The sequence below is a fragment of the Hetaerina americana genome, unplaced genomic scaffold (genome assembly GCF_022747635.1).
Source record: "Hetaerina americana unplaced genomic scaffold, ioHetAmer1.1.p SCAF_3, whole genome shotgun sequence".
NCBI lineage: Eukaryota > Metazoa > Arthropoda > Insecta > Odonata > Calopterygidae > Hetaerina > Hetaerina americana.
In genome coordinates, this window is record NW_027286874.1 from 49821362 (window position 1) to 49846163 (window position 24802).

At 40.6% G+C, this 24802-nt stretch overlaps 1 protein-coding gene across 1 annotated transcript in view; it reads right to left on the bottom strand.

The window, feature by feature from the left end:
* The window catches only part of LOC139690723 (neuronal calcium sensor 2), a 381336-nt gene that overhangs the window by 261370 nt on the left and 95164 nt on the right, over positions 1-24802 (bottom strand). Inside the window, exon 3 of the mRNA XM_071588245.1 lies at positions 10452-10507. The gene's annotated coding sequence lies outside the window, so the exon portion shown is untranslated. The remainder of the gene's footprint in view (positions 1-10451; positions 10508-24802) is intronic.

Sequence of the window (24802 nt, forward strand, 5' to 3'; positions counted from 1 at the left end):
CAGTAATTACAGACCTATATCTCTCACTTCTATCTGTTGTAAAATCTTAGAGCACATAATTGTCAGTTCAATAATGAGACACCTTGACAATATTAACTTTTTAAGTGACAATCAACACGGATTCAGGAAAACCCGCTCCTGCGAAACCCAATTAGGATTATTTACACATGATTTACTTGTATCTGGTGAGAGAGGTAGGCAAGTGGATGCCATCTTCTTAGATTTTCAAAAGGCATTTGATAAGGTCCCACATGGTAAACTCATTCATAAATTAAAGGTCGCGGGTATAAACAAGGGCGCTATAAGTTGGGTTAAAGATTTTCTTTCAGAGCGGGAACAGAGGGTAGTCCTTGATGGCGCTAGTTCCGACAGCGTTCGAGTCACGTCGGGGGTACCTCAGGGAAGTGTGATCGGGCCGTTGCTTTTCTTGATTTTTGTTAACGATTTGAACCGCGAAGTGAAAAGTAACATTAGGATGTTTGCGGATGACACGGTGATCTATCGGGAGATATCTGGGGATGAGGATCGTTTTATTCTAGCGCAGGATTTAGATTGCATTACTAAATGGTGTTCTAACTGGGGATTGACTCTAAATTATAATAAATGTTCAGTGGTAAATTTCTTTAAAAGATCAACGGGATTTGCTTACAAATTAGCTGGAGGTGACCTAGCAGTAGTTGATACGGTAAAATACCTAGGTGTCACATTCACTAAAGACTTAACTTGGGGGACTCACATACGTAAAGTCTGCGGTCAAGCAAATAAAAAATTGGGATTCATTAGACGCATTGTCGGCAAAAGTGACTCAAAGGTCAAGGAACGTTGTTACCACGCTCTTGTAAGGCCTCATTTAGAATACGCATGCAACGTGTGGGACCGGAGTGAAAAAGGTCTCATTCGGGAAATTGAGAAGGTTCAACGCCGGGCAGCCCGTTTTGTAAAAAATTCCTACGATAAAACGCAAAGCGTTACCGAAATGCTCATGGATTTGGGGTGGGAATCATTAGAAGAGAGACGATTCAATGCAAGACTGAAATTATTAAATAAATTCAGATCCGCATGTTTCAGCACCGAGGTCTCGCAGATTATTCGTACTCCTACATACATTGGTCGCTTGGATCATGCATATAAAATTCGGGAAATAGATGCCAGGACTAGCCGACTCAAGGACTCCTTCTTCCCACGGACAATACGGGATAGCAACTGTAGGATTATAGATAGTAAAAATTCCACTTGCCACCCTCAGTGTCTAAAAAATAATTAGTTCTACTTAAATGCATGCTCCTCCACTAACCTTATGTGTTTTGTTATAATAACCCATTCTTTCCGCATGATATCATTCGTGTTCTGTTCATCTGTTTTTAAGTTTCCCTTTCAGTCCCTCTTCCCTCCCGGCGGGGGGAAATTCCTGCTACCTGCAACGTTGGGTCGAATTCCCTTCCTTTTACTGTCTCTTTGGGGGGTTGAGTGTTTTGTGGTGCATTTTCATGTGGTAGTGATGTTTCACATTCTTGCTTGTTGTGTCCTGGCTTGCGTGTTTTAGGATGGCTTTCGTGCTGTATCCTGGGGTGCAGTTTTTTGTTGTTTTGCGGTGTATGTGTTTGCATGAGTATTGGATGGAGGGAGTTTTGCATGAGTGTGTGCGCTGCTGGGGTGTAATTTTCCGTGTTGTTTTTTGCATGTGGTATTTTTCGTTTTTACGGTTGGTGACCTAACACCCCCCGCCACACGCCCTTGCGGCGGCTTGCGGGGTATTATGTAGATGTAGATGTAGATTACACGATCGAGGCTAACTAAGAAAAATTGACTGCAAAATAATTGGTAGCATCCGAATTTTATTGACAAAATATACAATTGAGATAATAATAATATTTTAGCAAAATGAAAAAGCTAAAGGAATAACATGTACTCATCACTTTAAAATCTGTCGACAACGTTTTTGTGTCACATCACCAATGACATATTAACCTTGCAATCACTAACTGTATAAATTTGTGGTTGATAAGCATTTCATAAGCAACTTCTGAACAAGTTAATGATGGGAAGGAATCCTTGCTTCAATTTATTTTCGAACAGGAGAGAGTTTGAATGACGCAGTCTAAGAAACATAAGTTCTCCAATCCATTCTAACGGTTCCTGGAACGATTTACGAACCGTGTTGCGGAAGAAATTTACGCAATGACAGCAGCTCTTCCTTATTGCTTTTGTACATCTTTTGGGCGCGCAGTAGTTTGATTCGATTCCCAGCACTAAGTTAGAGATATGTTTTCGACCTCAGCTCGCACTCAATCATATCTCTCTCGGGTGAAAAAATACAATATATCTCTCCCTTTTTGCTAAAAGCGATAAATTCGATAGACTAAGAAAAATAACATGCCAAATTTGACAGCCACTAACAAAATGAAAAATGCACATAAATACATAAGAACCACTAAAAAAACAGGCCATTGTATATTTAATGTTAGGATTACTACTTTTATGCTTATTCTTACGATTTTATGTGGCTTTATGTATTTTAGAGTAAATGGAACTTGAGAATACACACGAAGGATTTTTCGAAAACGATGAGTCGGGAATAAAACAATCCAAATTCAGATGCCAACGAAATAGAACCAAATCATATTTTCACCGTTCGGAAATCACCACCAATTCCATAAACTGCTCTAGGATCTATGATTTCAGCATGGTATACGCCGTGACGAAACTTCCTGTGATAAAATGGAGCGAGTGGGAATAGTGAGAGGCAGGGAGAGAGAAACGTAGAAAATCCAGGAAGAGCAAATATGCACCCGACTCCAATGAGCACACATTCTGGAATTAAACATACGAAATTACAATCTGGGGCCCTTTTCGAGCTCGGATTTAAAATGGCAATGAATTACTGTCAATTCGCGGCGTCGAGAAGAATTTTAGTGCCGACCTACATTTGCAAATGGCAAGATCAACATAGTAAATCAGAGCGTTTATTGCCCCGCGGAGACTTACAACGCTCTCTGACACCGAGTAAATCCAAGATCCCAAGCTTCAGATAAAAATGAACCATACCCGATAGGAACCAATACAGGCATTTGGGTCTCGCTCCTTTCTCTGGAATTCCGCTGGACGTCCTGCAATTACGAGGGGCATCATTAATGGGTCGTTAACACCCAAAACCCTCTCGGTCGCAGCCGCTCCGCACAACCAATATCCCAACGGGGGATGGGGGAGTTATCAATTAAGGAGTTGCGGATTTCGCAAGCGACCCTTTCGCGACAACCCTTAGGAAGGCAAATGGACAGATTGAAATCTTCTCTAAGTTTGTACACACTTTCAAATGCAAAGCGAAACGCCCCGTGATACACGTTAACTTTGATGTTCTAGTTGGAAGACGAGGCGGATTCCATGACAACGCCAGAATTCAAGATGTCGTCATTGTCAATTATCGCAGATCATTACCCATTGGTCATACATGACGTTCATAATGATATCCCGATATTCTATCTCGTGATACTATCTGTATTGCAGCCAAGTTCGCGACGTAGATGAGATAAGACACGTCTTAAATGAACAAGAGTGCTAATAGAATGCCAAACAAGGAGAATTTCCTCAAATCCATTCCCATAAAATGTCTAACTTGAGATATAATTCTATAAAGAGAAATTTATTTATGTACAATGACAGCATATACTAAATGGAAACGACGAAACATGAAAGTGGGGGGGGGCGTCGAAATATGTATTAACTTTAGGGATATCTTATTTTCCTTACTTCTTCATGAAAAATCATTACAATAAAAGATAAAATAATAAAAATAAATCAGCTAATCCTGAAGTAACTACACAAGTTAATTTTAATAGAATTGATAACACCAATAATTTAACCTTTACAATCATCAGTATTTTTGATATTGGTAGAGCAAGAGATGAATAAGACCTGGAAAGACAAATTAGCCTTCTTCTCCAATGAAAGTATAAAACTCTGAAGTCACTGCTATTTTCATGTCTACAGAATTCGACTCCATTCATAAAATTACAGTTTGACGCTATTTAAAAGTGTCTGTATCTCACTTAAGCATTTTCTACGTTGATATTCAACGGTAAAACGTGAGCTACTCATGACGCTGACGTGGGATAATCATGAGACCTCAAACATCGTTTCGGTGACGCCCATCTGTTTTCTCACCTGAACCACGAATTTTTTGCCTCTCCAAAGGGTCGCGCCTCTAAAGACTTGATCTAATTACATTCGCAAAAACGACCTTAGCCATCACTTGGCTAAGCAAGACCGATGTTCACAACCTTTTTACCGAATTCACTCAACTTTTGCTCCCCTTTCCTGAGGCCGTCGGGTTGGGGGGATAGAATTCGTTGGACTCCCCGTACAAAGGAACCGCTCTCTTGTCTGTGTGTGTCGTCCGCATTCCCTTTCTTGAGACTGTTCGACGGCAGGGGGACCGCTGGAAGTCGCACAAGATCGACTCTTAATCTCTCATTCGCTCTTCTGCTAAGTCAACACCCCACCCGCTAAATACTGCTCTCTTTCGGTGATTCCTCCGTTCGTAGTTTCCCTCCAGCCCGTAGAAAATCCCTCCCACACCTCCCGACTCCGCTCACTCTCCCCGTCTTCCTTCCGCTCGTCTCCGACGTAATCCCCCTCCATCCGCCCCTCAAACGGTCCATCCCTCACACTCATCCCTCCACCACCCCATGATTGCCTTTCCTTCTTTATTTTTTGTGGGACAACTACTATTAAGGCCTCCCTATTCTCTTAAGAAGGGGCGTGCTCTACAAAGGGTGGGCGTGGTGGTGGATGCGGGAAAAGGGGGACCAGCTGAAAATGTGGAGCCGTAAATTTGATTTTGGCAGTAAAAGAGGGGAGCTGGAAAGAAACCCCTGCGGCGGCGGAACCACGGCCATAACCCCGACACGCAAAATTGCTCGCGAGGGTCTTTCTTTTTATTTTACCGGCCCGCCCGCACACAACATCCATCTCTACTCCCGGAAAATAATCTCTTCCTATCCCTCTCTTTCCTGTCTCCTTCCCACATTGCTTATCGCCTTCACTGCTATTATCGGCGGCGCTCTTTTATTTGACCTCAATAAATCAGAGTTTTTTTTGGGTAGAACGAAAAGCTTAAGAGGGAAGAGGTACATGTGGTTTTCGAAGGATGAAAGCAAGCCAAAATGGAGAGGAATGGTAAGGATAGGTGTGCGAAACAGGAAAAGCACCGAATGTACGCATACTGGTGTGTAATTGATTACCATTTTCTGATGACAGATTTTTGTCCTCATTTAATTGCCTCCAGATTTACTAAAAAATAATTGAAGAGAGTGACGATATATTAACGGGGATGCGAAAGAGATAACAAACTAGATGACGCATGACCAATGAATCATGTCAGGATATGTAATACCATTAAGAAAAAGTCGAAGACAAATAGTAGATTTTGGTCAAAAAAACACTTTTGAGAAGACTCGGCTCTAGGTAAACACCTCTAGCATACCATCTAAAAAATTTCATTCATAACATAAGCTGACGGTCAACACCCCGGCCCTGTAATAGTGAAGGTTACAGAGAAAAATCAAGGAGCTTTGAAGATCTTGGACTTAGATGTACTATGCACTACCAGTGAAGTGACTACCCATAACCATTGTATCTTTTTCCTCCTGCTCATGGGTTCAATTTACATGTACTAGATTTGTTAAACCACATGGAATTTTGTAAGTGTCAAAGAAGTTTGAACACAACATGGGTCTTAATCGTTCAAATTCCCCGCCCTTTCAGGTCCCAAAATAAAACTCTGCAAAATACTAAACCTTTTAAGTGCGATTCACCTGAGTCCCGATTTACCAGAGATAACTGTAGACAGAGAGCGGTAGATAAACGTAAGCATTCCCACTACTTTGACTTATAGAAGGTTCAATGAACATTTGATGGTATATGACAGTGAGGAATATCTCTTGGCTTTAAACGGAATGTCGATTTTAAAATGGTGAGTTCACCGGGTTTTAATCCCCACGGGGTGTGAAATCCACTTTCAGGGTAGGAGACCCTAATCTATTTTCTGATTGCCGACTGTGGTCCCGTTGGATGCTTTGGCTCAAGGAAAACCACACAGGTGTTGTTGGACGTAAGTGGAGATTGAAAGACGACTCAACCAGACTTGAACCCGTGTAATACATATCAATAATGCTTTTAAATGCATATTAATAATAATATATTGAATACATTTTGAAACATTGTTACTTTATTTTAGTTATAAATACGGAAGCTGGCATCCATGTACATAGAGTGATGAACCAATGTTCAATTATAAATAATTTATTCACGTAAAACAATCAATAACCCAGGGAGGGGAGTACGAGCAATTGACTGTAGAGTCCCAGTTTACAGTCGTCCCATACCAAACACAATTTGGAAGACTAAATTATTGGCACAATCATCGGCACAATATCTTCCGTAAACTTACGGTGGAGCAAGGAAAGAAAGTGAAACAGCATGAGACATTCCCTATGACTGGGATATCCCTCGCCTGTGGGCATATCATCCAGGAGCTAAACCCTCACCTATCACAACTACCTCCGAGTACTGTTGCTTGGTATAATAATGCCGCTTATGACAGATGCTGACTACTTGCCAATTTTAATACCTGAAAAATTTAGGCATATATTTTGTTTCTTTTCATTTTGTTGCGAGAAAAAATTACCAATTGTACTCATAATGTCTGTCGCAAGTACCAAAATGAATGCTCTGTTTGAAACGTACAAGGAACAACTATGCCAAAAAACCATCCTCGAACATAACTTGCAATATTTTGCGAAAATATTGCAAACCCTAATTGGACCCTCATCGTTGTTTAAGCCATTCAGTTTTGTTGAAGCACGGTTGCCCTATAATTATGCAGTTAACTAAGCACCCACCTCGATTGAAACTTGAATTATAAACATTAAAATGCAAGCGATTGATCACATTAATGTAAAACGCATTGCGGTTAATGTCACATCCTGATTCTTTACACAAACAGTTATAAAATATCTTTAATATCACATGGCTGATTTCGGACACCTATTACTTCATATAATGATATGAAATACGAAGATATTTCACAATTTAAGGGAAGCATATTTCAATAAATATTAAAAATAAATGCATCATACATTTACGGTAAGTGCACACTTCGAGAGCTCTTTGAAAATAATATCTAGACTTGTTAAATTACTGAAGATCCATGAAACTATACTGAGCATTTTCACGTGCATAGGTTTGCATGTGAAGTAATTTCAAAGTGATACAGAGAAAGTTATCTTTTGACAAATCATAAAAATGAATCCTTTACCCAAGGTTCAATCGAAAAATGTATTATAACTCAATTTCCACAAATAGCTCTAAATGAGATCCAGAACTGTTAATTTATCCCGGGAGAAACCCTTATGAAGGGCCATTTCATTTCTCAAATGGAAACAGTTTCCTTTACGGCCTGCCAAAAGCAAAGCCGTTAATATTACGAAAGGCAATCTCTTTTGAGGTTATTTTTTTCCACATCAACAAAAATGTTCACTTTCACACGAATAAAATCCATATTTATGCTGGCATTCATTTTATCTGCAAAACGATTCGCACTAAAATTAGTTTTCACTGCATGGGACTAAGCGCTAAAAACGGCCAAAAATCTTCTAACCGTAGAGAGTCCACTTCACATGACGGGGGGGGGGGGATTTAAAGAAAGTTTATTAATATGCACCGCTCATTTCATTTAACTTCTATATGTAGATATGTACCCCGGATTACGCAGCCTTAATCTAAAAGCTTTGAATTCGCACGAAAATACCATCCTCTCAAAAAATTTTATCCTCCCTCGGAATTGATACCATCACGGCAAAGCGTAAGCTTTCCCGCCGTTTTTTCTGTGGGCGTATGTGTGGACCATTTGGTATGCGAAGAGAGGGGGGAGGTCGGGGTGGAAGGAATTACGGAGATCGTGGAAGGGGAACGGGGCGAGGTGGAGGACTTTAACTCCTACTGAAGTTCGGCTCCCGTATGGACACAAGGAGGAAAGGGAACGATATAAAGAGAAGGGGAGGACGGAAAAGCCTTGTAGGGGGAATGGCGTTGGAAGGGCAGAATAAGGGCAATGCTTGGATGCAGGGGAGAGCAGAAGGGGGCGGACGCGGAGAGGACCTGTTGAGTGGTGGTGAAGGAAGATCATCCGGAAGGAAGGGGATTGAGAGGGAGGGGAGGAGGAGGGGATGATGGGGAGGGCAGGGGTGGATTATGAGATGACGAGGGAGGAGGGGGCATACATAACAGGTGAACACACTGAGATCGGGAGGAGCAAGGGGCAGGGCATTGTTGTCAAGGGAAAGAGGAGGGACTGGAGATGACACGAGAAGGAACTTATAACCCTGCCACCAAAATGAAATGTGATCACTTTCACGTACCGAATTTGAGAGCAGCATTACCTTTGGTGGACACTAGAAATCACGAAATAATGGCGACTGATATGAAGCACATTCTTGAGTTTTACAAGTACGAAATCTAAACGGGTAAAAATTTCAGCGGATGAGATTCATCCAGGAAGGAACCTTAAGTCAAATGCCGTTTCGCGCGTATCACACACGAGGGCAGATAATTTAAGAGAAAAAATCTTTACCATTGAAATAAAAACGACTTTCGGCAACATCAACTTGAAATTTACAGCGATTAAACCAAATTTTCACTCTGATTTTAATTTCGTATTTTTGTACCGTTTATGTCTTCAGGATACATAGCCCAAATATAGAATGAAAACCACAAATGGTAGTCACAAATGGAAATAGAGGTGAAGGTCGAAAAAATCAACCATTTTATAATCTAGCACTGCGATTAGCGTCCGGCATTAGAGTCCTCGCGAATGGCAATTAAAATACAGTTACTAAGTGCTAGAAGGGAAAATTATATAATGTTTCGGTGGATGGAAATTGAGTTTTTTCGCCAACGGTAGCCCGAAAATCTCTACATTTATGGGAAGGCAACAATTGACGCATTATTTAGCACAAAGAGCCACGATTACATACAAACTACTTGGGAGAATATATCGAAAAAGTTACATGAAGAATGGTGGGACTGTCGGCAATAACGCTATTAAAATTGGAATGCAACCCCAGGAATTTTCCTTCGTCGGCCAATATGAAACAAACATCCTTCGCAGCATAGAAAATCTTCTCGCACAACCATGTATACACAGTCTGATGTTTTGCAACAGTGATAAATTCCAAGCTAAAAGGATTTGTCACAGCCGTCACATTATTCTGCGAGATTTAGTGGAGGGGGAGGGAATGCGGCAACAAGTCTCCCCTCTCCTGATTGGATGGGTTTTGGCGGTGGAATGGTCGGAGGGAAACCCATCACGTCTGGTCGTGGAGGCGAAAATAGTGGTGTGTGAGCATGGGAAGAGAAAGGGATGGGTGGGGGTTGGTTTGCGACGTGGGACAAGAGGAAAGGGAGTGAGGGGTTAGAGGACCCGGGGGACCTGTTCTGGGGGTTCGGGACCGACCCTTGCAAGAGCCATGGCCGGGCGATTTAGATGACTGGTCGTGGGTGGAGGGGGGGCACGGGACCTGGTCACTGGCGAAAAAGATTGCCGCATCAGCGACTCCCGGATCCGGCTTCCGCCCCAAACGGACCAGGGATCCCCGGGTCCTGCAAAGCGCATTCCGCAGTCAGCGCCCCGCCGGATGTGGCCCCCTAAAACTCTCAGGCCTGACTCTAAATTGCCTTCCGGAACGCGTTATTAATTCCGTTCACGGCTAAGTGCAACGTCCAAAGATGAGCTGAGCCCCATCCCACAAGCAATCCATACCTCCGAAGATTTCCGCTCATTATCATTATGGTAGCAGGACTATCGAAAAAGCGATGTAGTCCCAATTGCTGCGGCATCATTACTACGTATTCAGTTCTATCTTTAACAGAGGGGACAACTTCTCTACGTCAATCGCCGGGAAAATTCAGTCTGTATGAACTGGTTCGGGCAGGTAGAATAAGGTCTTCGCTTGGAAACTGCTTAGAAATCAGAATTCATGATTTGACAACCGAATACCAGTATGGGAGATATCACCTTCTATGGGGTGAGGCAGGATTCTTAACAATAGCCAGCGAGAAACGGATCATTACCAGAGATCGAAAGATCGCATTGCTAGTAGACATAATCACACAATTAAAATGAGACTTGGACTGCTTTTTGTTCTATGAAAACGAGGATATAATCAATTAGACCATTTCAAACACACATTATTCACCAAAAGAAGTTATAATAAACATAAAAAATACCCTAAAATGAAAAGATCATTATAATAAGGTAATGACATTCCAACCTTATACTAAAAATGTACACATCACACAACGAAACGGAAATAACAAAATAGTGAGTTTATTACAACATTTTTACTTGGCTACCTATTTCATGAGGGTTGAATAATTTTAATAATACAACTTACCTTTCGTGATGTGTGTCCAATCGCTCCGTTTTTGCAGCAGGTTCATTCCGAATGACCTGCAATTAAGAATAATGGCAATAAATACACCGAGAAAAGAGCACTCTGAAATCAAAGAAAAAAATATAAAAAACAAAGTTGCATGCATAGCAATGCTACAGTAAATTACATAATGAAACTTTTCAAAGAAATTAAAATTTGGAACCATTACGCAGAGTTCGATTGGGAGCTGAATGTAGGATTAGTTAAATAGAACAACAAATATTTGAATAGGAAGCCCAAACGAAAATTATGATCCAAGAGCGGATTTAATCCAGTTACTAACTAACATTAATGAATAATTCCGAAACAATAAGAATTAACTGCTAATTCTTTCCTGATTAAAGGCGATATTTTCTCATTGTTCATGTTATTTCATTGGGAAAATCAACTGAAACGGGATACTTTTCAGACAAAAAACCTTTTAGAAACAAATTACCGAGTATTTATGACGATAATAAATGCCAATGCGTTTACGAAAATAATTGTTGGCAAAATGGAATATCTGTGCAGATCAGTGTTATATTTGACATTTTTTAATTTGCTTCATTCATTCATCATTACTTCAAACACAACGCATATGGATTACCAAAGTTAAAGATACCTCTTTGAACAGATTGAATTATACCCATTCATTTCGTAACGAAACATACACCATTAAATTTACGTGCACACCTTACACGAATACAATATCGTCACTAGCATTATGAGATTTCTTAATAGTAGGAAAATACTAACCAAAAACCAGCACGGATTTAAGAAAAGCAGATCTTGCGAAACATAACGAGGTATTTTCATTCACGATATACTTAGATCGGGAGAAAGCAACACAAAAGTCGATGCAGTATTCCTATGTTTCAAAAAAAGCCTTCGATAAAGTCCCACACAATGAACTGTCATACAGACTTAAATACTACGGAATCAATGAGAAAATTATTAATTGGATTAGAGACTTCAGTCAAATCTTCAGCAGTCTTGCGTCAAATCGCAAACAAATAGTAGTCATCGATGGGTTGGGCTCAACGGATAGAGATGTAACTTCGGGCGTTCCCCTCGTACTAAACACAATGATTTCACACTTTTCTAGTCATCGGCATTCCTTTTCAACCTGACAGTGTAAAGATGGTCCCTAAGGATAAGAGATGAGAAGATCATGAGATCTGTTTAACAACAAATTCTAAATAAATAGAAGTTAAATACTTTTAAAACACAAGGATCTAATGCAAATTCCAATGCTTCCCAACTTTCAGTTATTCGTAAAATTTCTATTTGTTTACGCTGTGGACCTCCTGCTGGCTGGAACTCATCATTTTCAAGAGACCGCACAGTAAATATATGTGCCAGCCAGAGACTGAAGATTCTATTCGTCTGATATTACTTTTCATGTTTTAAAAGGTATATGGGACATGATATTTTGTAAAACTACTCATGACCGATTCCGTTGATATATAGTGCTCGTGTGTGAGTTGAGGAGGCAATTTAAAGCTGTTTGTGAGTACCTGAATATAAAGAATATTTCCGAGTACTGCCAGTTTGGTACATCATGCTGATAACCAATATTCGCAACTTAATCAAATATTCACATAATTTAATTTTTTAACTTCAAATAATTTTAGCCAACGGGTGCATAAATTTATTGCCAACGGGTGCATACATTTATTAATTAGAGAGTGCCGATTCAGAGAAGGCGATCGTAATAAGATGCCACTTGTAAGATTTGGCGTATTCCCGGAGAACGATCGCGGTGAAGTCTTCGCGGGTTTTCCACCGGATGAGGGTGTCAGCTTGCCCAGACTTGGCTGCCTGCCTAGGGTGATACGTTCCCGAATAATAAAGAAGTGGTTGCATCCAATAAAAAAGCAAGAGACATCTTGGAGTAAAGTCTTCACGGCTGCCTAGGCATCTGACCCGATGGAAAACCTGCTAAGTATTCCCTGCAAATTGCCATTGCTATTTCTAGAATGCAACTATGTCTGTATTTCGGCAACGGATCAACCCATAAGCTTTCTTGTGATTACTTTGCCCAAACTCCAAATCGCCAAAAAATATGCATTATTGCAAGAATGGCTACGCGATAATGATATCTTCAGTTTATGAAATCCGTTCCTTTAACAATGTCTCAACAGAGCACACCATAGGAAGCAGGAACCTTGTACATTGTTGGCATTTGTCGAAGCGGTTGTATTGTTGCATGGTGCCGACTTCCCACTCATTCAAATTAATTGAGTAAAAACTTAACTTTTTATTTTCACTTCGAGATTAATTTTTCCAAGGCTACAATGCACATTTTACTGGTGTTGTGTCTATCGCCAAATGCAGTTATGTCAATAAATAATACCTAAACCTTGGTGCTCACATTAAACCACAGCGTAAACAATTAAACTTAGAATAAACGGATTGATATGAAAAAATACCTATAAAATTATTATGGCTCTTTTTCGATAGAGGAGAATAATTTGATGTGAGATATATATGTCACTATAAAATTAAAAAAAACAATTCAAGACTGCAGTATTGAATAAAATGCAGCACTTAAACGGACGCCCATGGGCGGGCACAGCGGAATCTAGCACTGTCACAAAGACTGCGTTAAAGAAACATCACAACCGTCGGATTATGACTTCAAATGCTTCAATTATAATACATTCGACAGGGAAAACTACTCATGCAGTTTCAATAGAAGACTAAAGGTAACCGCATGCCACTCGGAACAAATAAATAGATGAACTGTGTGAAACAACAAGTGGAACTGCGCACGTGATTAATGAAGCAATGATGGTACAGGAAGTTGCAACGAACTATAAATATTTGACATTCGATGCTTGTGGGCAGTGATGCGAGAGAGGAATCTAAACTCTAGATCCACGAAAGATACGAAAAACGTGCCCAATGTTTGTATGTGTTCCACAAGCAGAAGCGTCATTCATGCTAATCAACCTTCACTCGGAATGTATGTGATTACCGATACCGAAACTCGTTAGGCACGCAGCATTTAATACGCTACCGAGAGAACGAAATATACGACTCGAAAACAAAACAAAGCACTATAGTAACGGCGAAACACGGGAAAACGTGATTGGCGCTAAATGCTCTCCCGACGCATAAAATTTTGGCTGGGCTCTGGCGGCATATAAAAAAAGAATGCGAGCACGTGGCTCGAGGCGATGGGAAGGGAATGCGCAGTATTCGAGACTGGCCTCCATACATATATTCTCTGCGGCGGGCCGAGAGATTGCAGGGGGCGGTGTTGGACACAATGGACGCCAACCCACGGCTAAGTGTGTGTCGGCCTGGGGAAAGCTGATGCTAAAAGGAGAAAAAGAAAAAAAACACTCCGGTTCCTGCAGGTGAATGGGAATGTCGACAACAATCTTTACGGCAACGCTGGGCTTGCCGATAGTTTTCTTTCTTTCATGATTAGATAACAAGCTGATAAGAAATTCATACGCAGAAAGAAAAAAAAATAACAAAAGATTCACCTTACACAAAACCAACTATCTTTTTTGATTCAAAATTTTACGTCCGAAGAATTGAAATATTTCAATCTAAGCGGGGTGACTTAAATTTTTTCTGGATGATAAACTCTTTCATAAAATTCATTATTACTGTTCTATCTAATGAATAGCATACGCTCAGTTTCCCGACAACAATTGGTGCTAGATCGCCGACCATTTCTTCAAAGACTAAATACCAATACTAAAATGATCCATCAAATCGGCAATCAATGAATACTTGCGACTATTAATACTAATGGTATATTACAATTAATTAAGTTATAGCTATAACAGTTGATCAGCTGATTGGGGATTAATAAATGACCGGTGAAACTAATCTTTATTGATGCACTTTTCCACAATGCATATCAAATGCTGGGCACACAACATAATGCGAGGGTTTAGGAAAAGTTATAAAGTAATTGCACCCAAATTTTGAAATCACGCCATTAGTTGCTCAAAGTTTTCAAAAATCATCTCCCTTATGCATGTTGGTCCCTCAAAAAGATCACTTTGGGACAAATATGAACTGAATATTTATGAAAATGCAGACTAACATTTACATAGTTTAGGGAAATATGTTAAGGCGCTCTAAAAATAGCATTAGACAGACATTTTAGATAATTCAGACAAGAGACTTCTTGCATTGACGCTGCCGAAATCCGTAAAATAAACATTTATGCTTTAGTGAAATATCTACCTTTTTTGACAAACAAATGATTGACGAATCACCCAAATGAAAACTTTCGTTATTTAAAATTTTTCAGAGAAACCCTTAAAATCGAGTAATAATATCAAAATATTAAAAAAATGATTCATCTTTGGCCACAGAAGGATACTCATTCATCTAAATACTCATAATGCCCCACAAGTTGCCGTTAAGTCGTATTGCGGGGGGGGTGGGGGGTGGGGGGGGGGTAAAATCACTAGCCATGCTTATTACGTGTATAGAAATCTTTCTACTAGTTGCAATATTTTAAAATTAATGTCAAAAATAATGACACCAACGTTTATTCTCCGCATTTATATTTGCTATTTTGTGACCAATCGATGACAAAAAAGCACGTCTACCCTGATCGCGATTCAGTATGAAAACTCAATCACACTATCCAAAGTACACGGAAGCATAAAAACGCAAAGCAATTTTTGACCGGAAGGTCATTTTGCAGCAGGAAGTAAAGTAACACTTCAACCGACGGATTTATAAGGGCCACAGTATAGAGGAAATTAATGCCTGGGATCAGAATTAATAATACATACGGCCGATATTTACAAAATAATATTTTCACACCCATTTATAGAGTATTGCAATGGTAATCCCGAGTGCATATGTGAAGAAAACAACAAGAAAACTGTGTTAAGCTGATAGGTAGAGGTGGAAATGGCTGCTTAATTAGAAAATACGTCATATTCCCATCTAATGATCCATTAAGTTGGAGAAAGATGCTCATAGGCATTATGAGTTACATGAATCAGTAAAGCTTAATTACACTAATGCCTCCTTCTCCACGGGGCGGTTAAAACAAAAACTCCCAGTTATCCGAAGAAAATTTGAATAAAAAATATGTTAGGAAGTTATAAAGCAAAGTAACCTTGAGAGTACCGAAAAATACACATATTAGTGTGCATAAAAATGAAAGGCGTGGCTTCGGCTAAGAACATGAAGACAGGACATATCTCTCGAACGATTGAGCAGCAGGAGGTTGGAGAAAGATCGAAGCATGGGCTTCAAGAACATAATAAGGTAATAGACGTGGAGAGATTGGAATATTAGTAAGTACATGAAGTACAAAGTGTGGGGCGGACTGTGAGAATGGAAGAGGGAAAGGGAGGGATGCATTAAGAAAAGCGAGAAAGGGGCGGCTTGAGGGTGAGGGGCCGGAAGGGAAGTGGAAGAATGGAAGGAAGGTTGGAGAAGAGGGAGGGAGGGATTGGTTTGGTGGTTTAACGCGGCCTGCCTCGAGGCGGTCCTCTGTGAAATCTAGTCCGGGAAGAGATAGAGAGAAAGACAGCTCCTGGCTGAATTATTTCTCCCTTCTCCCATTCTTCCGATTTCCCTCCCCAGTCAACTTTCCCGGCCACCTCTCCCTCGACGGACTCGCCGTTCTACCCCAGAAGGCCTCCATCTCCCTCCCGAGTGGAATGGTGTAAGAGAGGGAGAGGAGACAAGGAGGGAGGGACGTGAGAGGAGAGCGACGAGGAAAAGAGGAATACGGCGCGAAAATAAAAGGTATTTGAAAAAAAGGCAGAATTTTTTTAAAAATTCACGGAGTACACAAACAAGGTCGGGAGTGGAGAGATGGTTTGATGGAGGGAGCGCATAGGAAGGAGATGGGGGCGATGAGGTGAAGAGAGTGAGAGGGGGAGAGTTTGGGGGGGATGAGATATAGGACCAGAGGAGGTCGGGAGGAAGAGGACAGGGGAGTGCTGAGAGAGTGAGAGAGGGTACTGTACCGAGGCCGTCAGGAGCAGAGCCGGATCAATATGCAACGCACACTTGGCATACAACCACCCCTCTGCCCCTCCCGTCAACTCTCAGCCCCTCTCTCTCCCTCTTGGGCCCTCTCTCCCAACACTCCACACACTAACCCCCACCCAGACTGGAATGGTACACTCCTCCATCCCTCCAGCACGCCTCGATTCTCCACTCTCCCTCTCCTCCCCCCCCCTACCTCCCCACTCTCACGCAGCGCCGCTCCCATCCACTCCCATTCTCGTCCCCTCTCCGGCGTTTTTTTTCTGTTTTCATTCCCCCCCTCGCCCAGAGTCCACCGCAGTCTCCACTCCCTCAACCCTCCCACTTTCACCTCCGGGCCCTATTGCCTATTCCCATGGCTTTCGAAACAACCCCCGAAATCCCTCGGCTCTCCCCCCCCCCCACATATCCACCTCATTAAAAACCCTTCGGCTCATTAGACCAATATGCCCTCGCCGACGATTCGTTAACTAGTCCAGGCGAGATATGGGAAATACAAACAAGGATGCGACTCGCCAAAGGACTACGCGTGCGCTTTGATTTTTACATTATTCTCCTTTCTCTCTATGGAATGGGGAAGGGCAACAAAGGCCATCGAACGACGGTGGATCGCTGCCACCTCTTGCATCGACGAATAAAGAGACGTGACTATCTCCCTCTCCCGAGCGCTGACAATTATCTCCCGTTGGCCTTTCGGTGAACTCCGCGAAGAGTCTAGGTCAACAACGCGGTGTTTGGGTGTTGCACTGGGCCTATTTAATGCAAACCAGCGGCCCGAGGGAGATTCCTCCTCACGGTTAACCTACCTCCTCCCCTTACCCGGTAGGTCGAACCACCCAGCCTACCTTCGTGAACCACAACCAACCCACACGGATGCGCACAGCACACGAAAGTAAAAACCACAAACCCTCTGCACCACCCCATTCGGCCGCTTAAAAAAAGTACAGTGATGATAAATAAAAATTTAAAAAAAGAAACGCGACGCGAAAATGGACCCACGGCGCTCACCCCTTCTCTTGCACCGCGGACGACAACCTTGGCACCCGTCAACCCCCTCAGGATGACTCCTCACACCCCACTCCCTTCTCTCCCTCTCAATTCTCTGCCCGAGTCTCAACCATTTTTGTCTCCTCGGTCTCACCCTAGTCCCCGTCTGATTCTCTTCTCCTCCTCTTTTCCCATCCACCCCTCCTCTCTCCAGTGGAGGTAAAAGAGAAAGGGAGATAGAGGGAGGGGGTGAGAAAGAGGGACGCGAGATCCCACTTCCCATTCAGCGAGTACCCTCTTCATACGTCCACCGCCTGCTACCCCTCTCGTCCATTCCGTCCCTCTTTCGCCCCCCATTCCCTCGCCAAACAAGACCCATCTCCCCCGATCCCTCCTCTCCCCGCTTCCTCATTTTCTTTATTTTCTCTCTCGCGAGCGGGCACGGTCACCGAAGTAAGGGAAAGGAAGTGCGAGGAATGAGAGGGCAGGTGGAATAGGAGAGAGGAGTCGGGGGTGAAATGGGGGGAGAGGGGGAATGAGCTGTGGGGAAACCGGAAACATTTTTTCAGCCGTCCGTGGGGATTTGGAAAAGTGAGTGGAAGAGCGGAGGGGGGCACACACCTATTCAGGGACCGAAGAGAATTTCTTAAGACTAATTTGAGAAGGGGGTCAATTAAACCCCCTATATGGAGCCATAGAGGTTATGCCAAGGCGTGAGTAAGACGTGTTTTTTCCGGAGGAAGAAATTAAAACTCTCTGCCTCAACCGCTGGAATAAAAGATTCCCGTCCGGAAATTAGTTCAATTATGAGACTCTAATTTCCGACAAAATAAGAATCGGCAGTTAATATGTTTAGTTCGACTAGGACTGACTCTTGAAATTGAGGAACACGATTAAGTTTGAAATTTCTTCGCCACTGGGGATCAAGGCTTTGTGAAGATTGTGTCATCCATTCACTGCGACTGACTGTCTCAAGAGACTCTAATTTAAGATTGGTAAGAGCATATAATTATCTGATACATATAACAAAGTACACATATTATAGCTTAACGCCCTGCGCTACGCACTAACCTAGAAGACGACGGCCGAATCGCCCGTCGGCACTTGCACCCATGTAAATGCTGGGTGGCGGGAAACCTTTAAAAGGGAGGATCGGCTGAGGAGAGGGGAGAGGGCGCGGAGAAAGGGAACGGCTTCCCGGACGGACCGTCATATTTTTGTCTTTGAATAAAAATCCGACAGCATTGAAGCTTTGATTTGAGCTGCCTTCATTTTTCTGCCTCATCTACCCGAGTTGTAGGTTTTCCTGAACGGAGGGAATCCTATTCCCCAGTTTTCCTCTAGATTCGCGGGGACCTAACCTTTGATCCCAGCCACTCCGTCAACCCTCGGCAGTTAAATATACACATATTTATGATAAACACTTCATAAAATTTGAAAAGGGAAACAAAACATGGGAGTGGAAATGATAATAAAACGTATAATGTACATAAATGAGCTGCTCTTCTATAATTTGATACGTATTTATCCAGCAATTTTTCTGAATTCCAAGGGCCTTATCAAGGAATGGGAATATGGACAATGTGTTCCGAAATAATCGCTGTCAGTGTCATGAGGAAAATAATCAATAATCTACAAATGGGAACAGCAATAACAAAAGAGACAGACACGCATTACGTTTTAGTTTTGGGACGATATGGTTGCCGTTGTATGGAGAGATAAAACAAAGCATAACCAAATAATGAAATGGATTTATTGCACATTAAAAAAAATTACACACCTCGACCTTTTCGCAGCCTGTTTTCTCCCACGCTTTCCCTGCAGTCGCTCCACTTCTCTGCTAAAAGCGAGGCTGGTTGTTAAATATGGCTATAAAGTAGCTGACAATAAATCACCGTCATGACTGATCACATTTTTGTTTCAACCATGCAACGACGACATAAAATGAAAACAGAGCGCAGGGAATTTATGGCACGCCGGCTTTAGGGATGCAATAAAAGCAATCTTCACCATAGGACGTACTCACATGCCAGCACAGCGCAACCCTCTAAATCACGCATGCAGAACGGAGCCTCATAAGCAAGGGCCAAATAGAAGAGGCCAAAACGGCATGCCGTGCGATGGAAACCGAGGACTTGCTGAAAAAATAAGGAAATTTTCCCTGGAAGACCGGAGCAAAATAAAATTTTTTTCGAGTATTGAAAGAGTCCTTCCGCACAAATCGATTTCATCGGAAAATTCATCTGGACGTCGTCGGCCGATTTTGAAGTTATTCCGTCGATCGGGCATTGAGCAAGGCTGACACGGGACCTTTCCCGGAAAACTTTCTAAATCTCCGAGCTCCGGAACCTGAGAGATCCCCACCGTGAACGCGATAACACGCTTCAGCGACAGGGCACCGATTCAATCCATTACGTCTTTTCTCTTCCACCCCTCGCGGGCACCCTCACCTTCAATTCCCGACCACACCTGTTTCCCCGAGAGTGAAACTCCCAAATTTCTTGGCTGTAGAAGCACCCGGGCCAACTTCATTTCAGGTAACTGGTTTTGAAGATTCAGAATTTCGCCTTAAAAGCTAGTGGCATGCAGGGCAAATTTTTAATGCTAAATAATGAGAAGATTCTGGATAGGCAATTGGTGTGTTCATCCACTTCCATTTTGTGCAATGCCGTCTCATATAAACTGTAAGGGAAATTTGAAAACTACATAATTGCAGCATGTCAACACGCCATTCAGGAATATAATGTTAAAATGACTTCCAAGAATTTTTACTGGCACCAAGCATAATGATAAAAGGTTTCTTTCAGCCTCAAGGGTTGGGCTACGATTAGAAAAAACAACCAAACTGATCGAATGAAATGATACACTAAGTAAATTTCAGACTTAAAAATTCATACTCATTCTGGATGAAGTACGAGTGTGTGTCGTACCCATTGAAAAGGACAGCGGATGCCATAATAACCTCTAAAATGTTATGCATTCAAATTTAATACACTTTATATTCATATATTATTGCCAATATTTTGGGCAATGAAAAGAATATTCCGTTCAACTGGTGAAGTATTTTGCTCTTAAATCTCTTTTCCAAATTTACTATGCCTCACAGAGGTAACTCCTCTCTGAATCATAAGAAATCACTCGTCTATATTAAATTGGTATGATTCAACTTTCTCCGTAGATATAAATCCTGTAAAAACACTAGCTTTCCTTTGATTCCTTGATTAATATTCGAACATATAACACCGTGAATCGATAAGAGAAAGAAATGAAGGTGTTTAGATTCGGAATTGTGAACCTTCAACTGCGATTTTCCGAGTACCTTGAAAAGACTTATATACCGGATAAGACTTTATATATCTCTGTGACGATTTTTATCCATAACTAAAAAAACCCAAATAGGGGAGTTCAAAAAAGGCAATCGCACACAAAAAGTGAAGAATACAGGGCTCAACATTCCACGGAGCACCGAAGGTTCGCGCGAATGTAAGCCTCGGTGGCTAACTTGGTTTACAGCATCAGGCCATAAATCGGAGTTACGAGTTCGAAATCTAGTTTTGGCGGATACTGCATTTCAAAGCGAGTCTCCAACAAACGGGGAAAACTCAGCCGTGAATTCACGAATATCACTAATTAAAATTCAATAAATATTCCTCATAAAGGTTTGGTAAGCTTAAAAATATTAAGAGATCGTTCGAGTGTAACAGTTGTGGATAATAGGTATTACTGATAGAGGTTTATAGGAAGGCTTATTCCATGAAAGTGATAACAACGCAAAGAGTAAAATAGATAAAGATATTTAGCGACGTAAGAAATTTTTAAGAATTACCGCAAACCACCCTTTAAACAACTCCGGCCACAGAGAATTAAATGTTATTACTAAAACCTTTTAGCATGACCCTAAAATATGAAGACTCAGGATCGCGCAGTAAATTAAATTTTCAGTTCCATTTCCTAAGGTCCATCAAAGGTGAAGGAATTCTTCTGGGCATAATGGCCAGGTGGCCTTAGCCAGGCATATCCGAAATTCACCATGTAAAACAGCATCCTTGATGTTCTCTAAGCATGCCAAATTTATCCTCATCTGGTTAAAAGGCTCAAAGCTTTCATTGATTAACGAATAAGTAAATCCCAGAAATTAAGAAATGAAAAATTGGCCTTTGCCATTCAACTCAAGAGGAGCGAATAAACATTTTTTTTAACGGACTGACGGATCTCCTCCGGCTCTCTTTCCAAGTTCGCTTCGGAAAAGATAATTTTTCACAGCTTTAATTAGCCACAGGAAGATGTTGTGGCAGAGACGAGATTTTTCCACTTCATCATGTAAATCTCAAATCCTAACAAGAACCTCCATTTTATGGATGCAAGATAAAGAATTCCAATAAAAAATTACGCATTTAAATTTAATTTGAATAGAAATTTTTAGCGATGAAGTGTACATCTCCAGCCATAAAACAAGATATTCTGACAAAAAAAGCGCATCTCATTAATTAAAGATGCATTTCCATTCGCTGGCACGGAATGAAATGAGTAACGATTTCGCATATCTCGGATTCATACGCGCTGCAAAAACGTATTCGTGATCATGTGAGAGGCATGAACTATTTTTTAAACATTATACTGTCAGTATTACCGGAGGGGCGCTAACTTAAAACACGTTAAATTAAGCCAGAATATATCAAGATTATTTATTGCTTAAGTGCTGTCCAACGAAATGGCTAAAACAACCGAATATTTACATGAAAAACCTGGTTGTAAATGATTATAAATGTTTTTTTAATTATTCCTGTTCAAAATATAACCATTACTAACCAACATTTGATTCTTCAATTCAAAAAGGCTAAAATAGAGCTATTTCAGATGATGCATGCAAATTAGATGAATGCCAGATTATAACTAGATGAAGTCCAGTTTATCAATTCAACGACTATAAACAGTGTGAAGAACCGTGGGAAGAACGATAAAATTGGCAACAATTAATATTCTTCATTTCTTGCCGGAGGCTTCAGCTAATACTTTGCAAATAACAGCAAGAAGTCACAATTAATGGGCAAATGGACATTAGCGTACTGTATAATATTGTTTTTGCGAAGTTTTGCCAAAGTAGTACAAAAACTGCACAAGGTTGATATGCTAAAGAACCAACGATACATAATTAAATATATATAAATATGTATCTATATGTGTGTGTGTGTGTGTGTGTGTGTATATCTATACATATATATATATATATATATATATATATATATATATATATATATATATATATATATATATCTATACATATATATATATATATATATATATATATATATATATATATATATATATATATATTAAAATTGGCAGAGAGATGGAAAATAAAACCTAAACTAAAACAACGCAGCTGAACCTCTTCCATTGATATCAAATTTACATCAGACTCTCATGAGATTCGCATTCAAATTCTTAATGATCATTAAAACGTAAATTCAGAACCTTAAATTTTCATGACTAATTAGCTCATTAAATGAAAGACTGCGGAAAATATGCGTCCAAGATCGCTTCACATTTTTTCTCATACATCGCTTAACACTCCAAGGCACCGCAGGATTCCTTTCCGAACGTCGGAGTATTTTTTGTCATCTTATAGCTCCTATTGCATTAATGGAGGCCGCGTGGAACGATAGAACGATGCCACACCGACCGCAAACCCTTATTTTTTCAGGATTAACACGAGCGACTAGACCTATGGCAACTAATTTCCGTCTTCCGACGGGGCAGCAACGCAAAAACTATGAAAAAATCAACGCGGCGAAACGGCAGACTTTCTTCCGCTACATATATGGTGGGATCTTCTCAAAAGCCCTTCAAATTTGATTTCTGGGAATATTCTTAGTAGAATTTTATCTAATGTCGTTCATTTATTTCATAATTAATAATTAACATAATAAAATTAACAAGAAAAAAAATAGTTATAAAACATTTAGTAACCTGGAAAGCGGATAGCGTAAAGAATTACCACCACCTGCCAAGACCCAAGCGGTGGCTAGTAGGGTATGATGAACATAAAAGGGAGTTCATAGAGGCGAATATCTAAAAAAATGCATGGGCGGCATAAATATAGGTGTTACCCTGTGAAAAATGCAAGAAACTTGCTCATGAAATAAATTCAACTGAAAAACACCTCGAGGGCATACATTCATAAATGTTATCCACGTATTCATTAGTAACGGTCAGTACAGCAGTCTTTAAAAATGTATCTTGTCAATGATCAATGTTAATTCAAAAGAAGCGACAAATGACTTGTTAACCTTTCATTAAAATGCTTCAATTCTATCACAAACCAATTTAAAATCTCTCAACAAGAATGCTACGCTACTTTTGAAAATTTTAGAGAAAACCTTAAGCCACAGTAAAATATGTGTAATTATTTTTTAGTTCTCCAATTGCAACGATTAAATAATTGTAATTCGTATTATTAACAACATTCTAAAGAGAAAACGTAATCTGAGGCGTTTTAACTCTATATATCAAATGGTCAAACTCGCAGTTAACGAATGTGCATGTTTTCTGAGTATTTTCATCTTATACGAGTATATCATACAAGGAAAAAATTTTATCAATGGCCTTCAGTCATTCAGAAACTCAAACGATTGTATTGACATTATGTTTGAATTAACTGATAGCATTTTGTCCCGCAAGTTAAGCCAGTCCTAAAATAACAATAAGCAATTATTCTTACATTTATTTCGTAGTTAGTTCACTCCTGCGCAACTTGAACAATCACGAAACATTCGTTCCTTTGCCATAGTTTAAAGTTTTTATTTACGCATATCTCAAATAGTTTCCCGATAAATAAGTGGTAAGAAAAACCCTTTCTACTTAATGTAGCTATTTATTGCAAGTAATGCTCGAAGGGCGGAATTACTTTTCGGTTTCCAGATAGTGCACACAAATATTTAGCCAACACTTTGACTTTTTTGAACTTTCGAGACGTTATTCGATGTAATGGTTGGATATCATTTTAATTAAAACTAAACTTGGAAGTTGGAACTTATCAATTAATCAGGTAAGACATTTTTTTAAGATTAAAAATAAAAAACTTGTGATCTCATCACTGATGCACGCATACGCCATATACCTGTAGGTAGTAGCTATTGAATGCCTAAGTTACACCACAAGCAAGACACGACCTACTCCTTGAGAAAAATTCCACCATACATTTCCTACAAACATGTTTTCATTGATGATATACATTTATGCGGCGATAGATTTTATTGCCGAAGGAAGACGGCAAGGAATTTTATATCAGAATGATCCACCGCGAAGGGAGCGTTTATTCGCCAAATAAAATTCTTCGCACAGCGCCTCGCCCACCC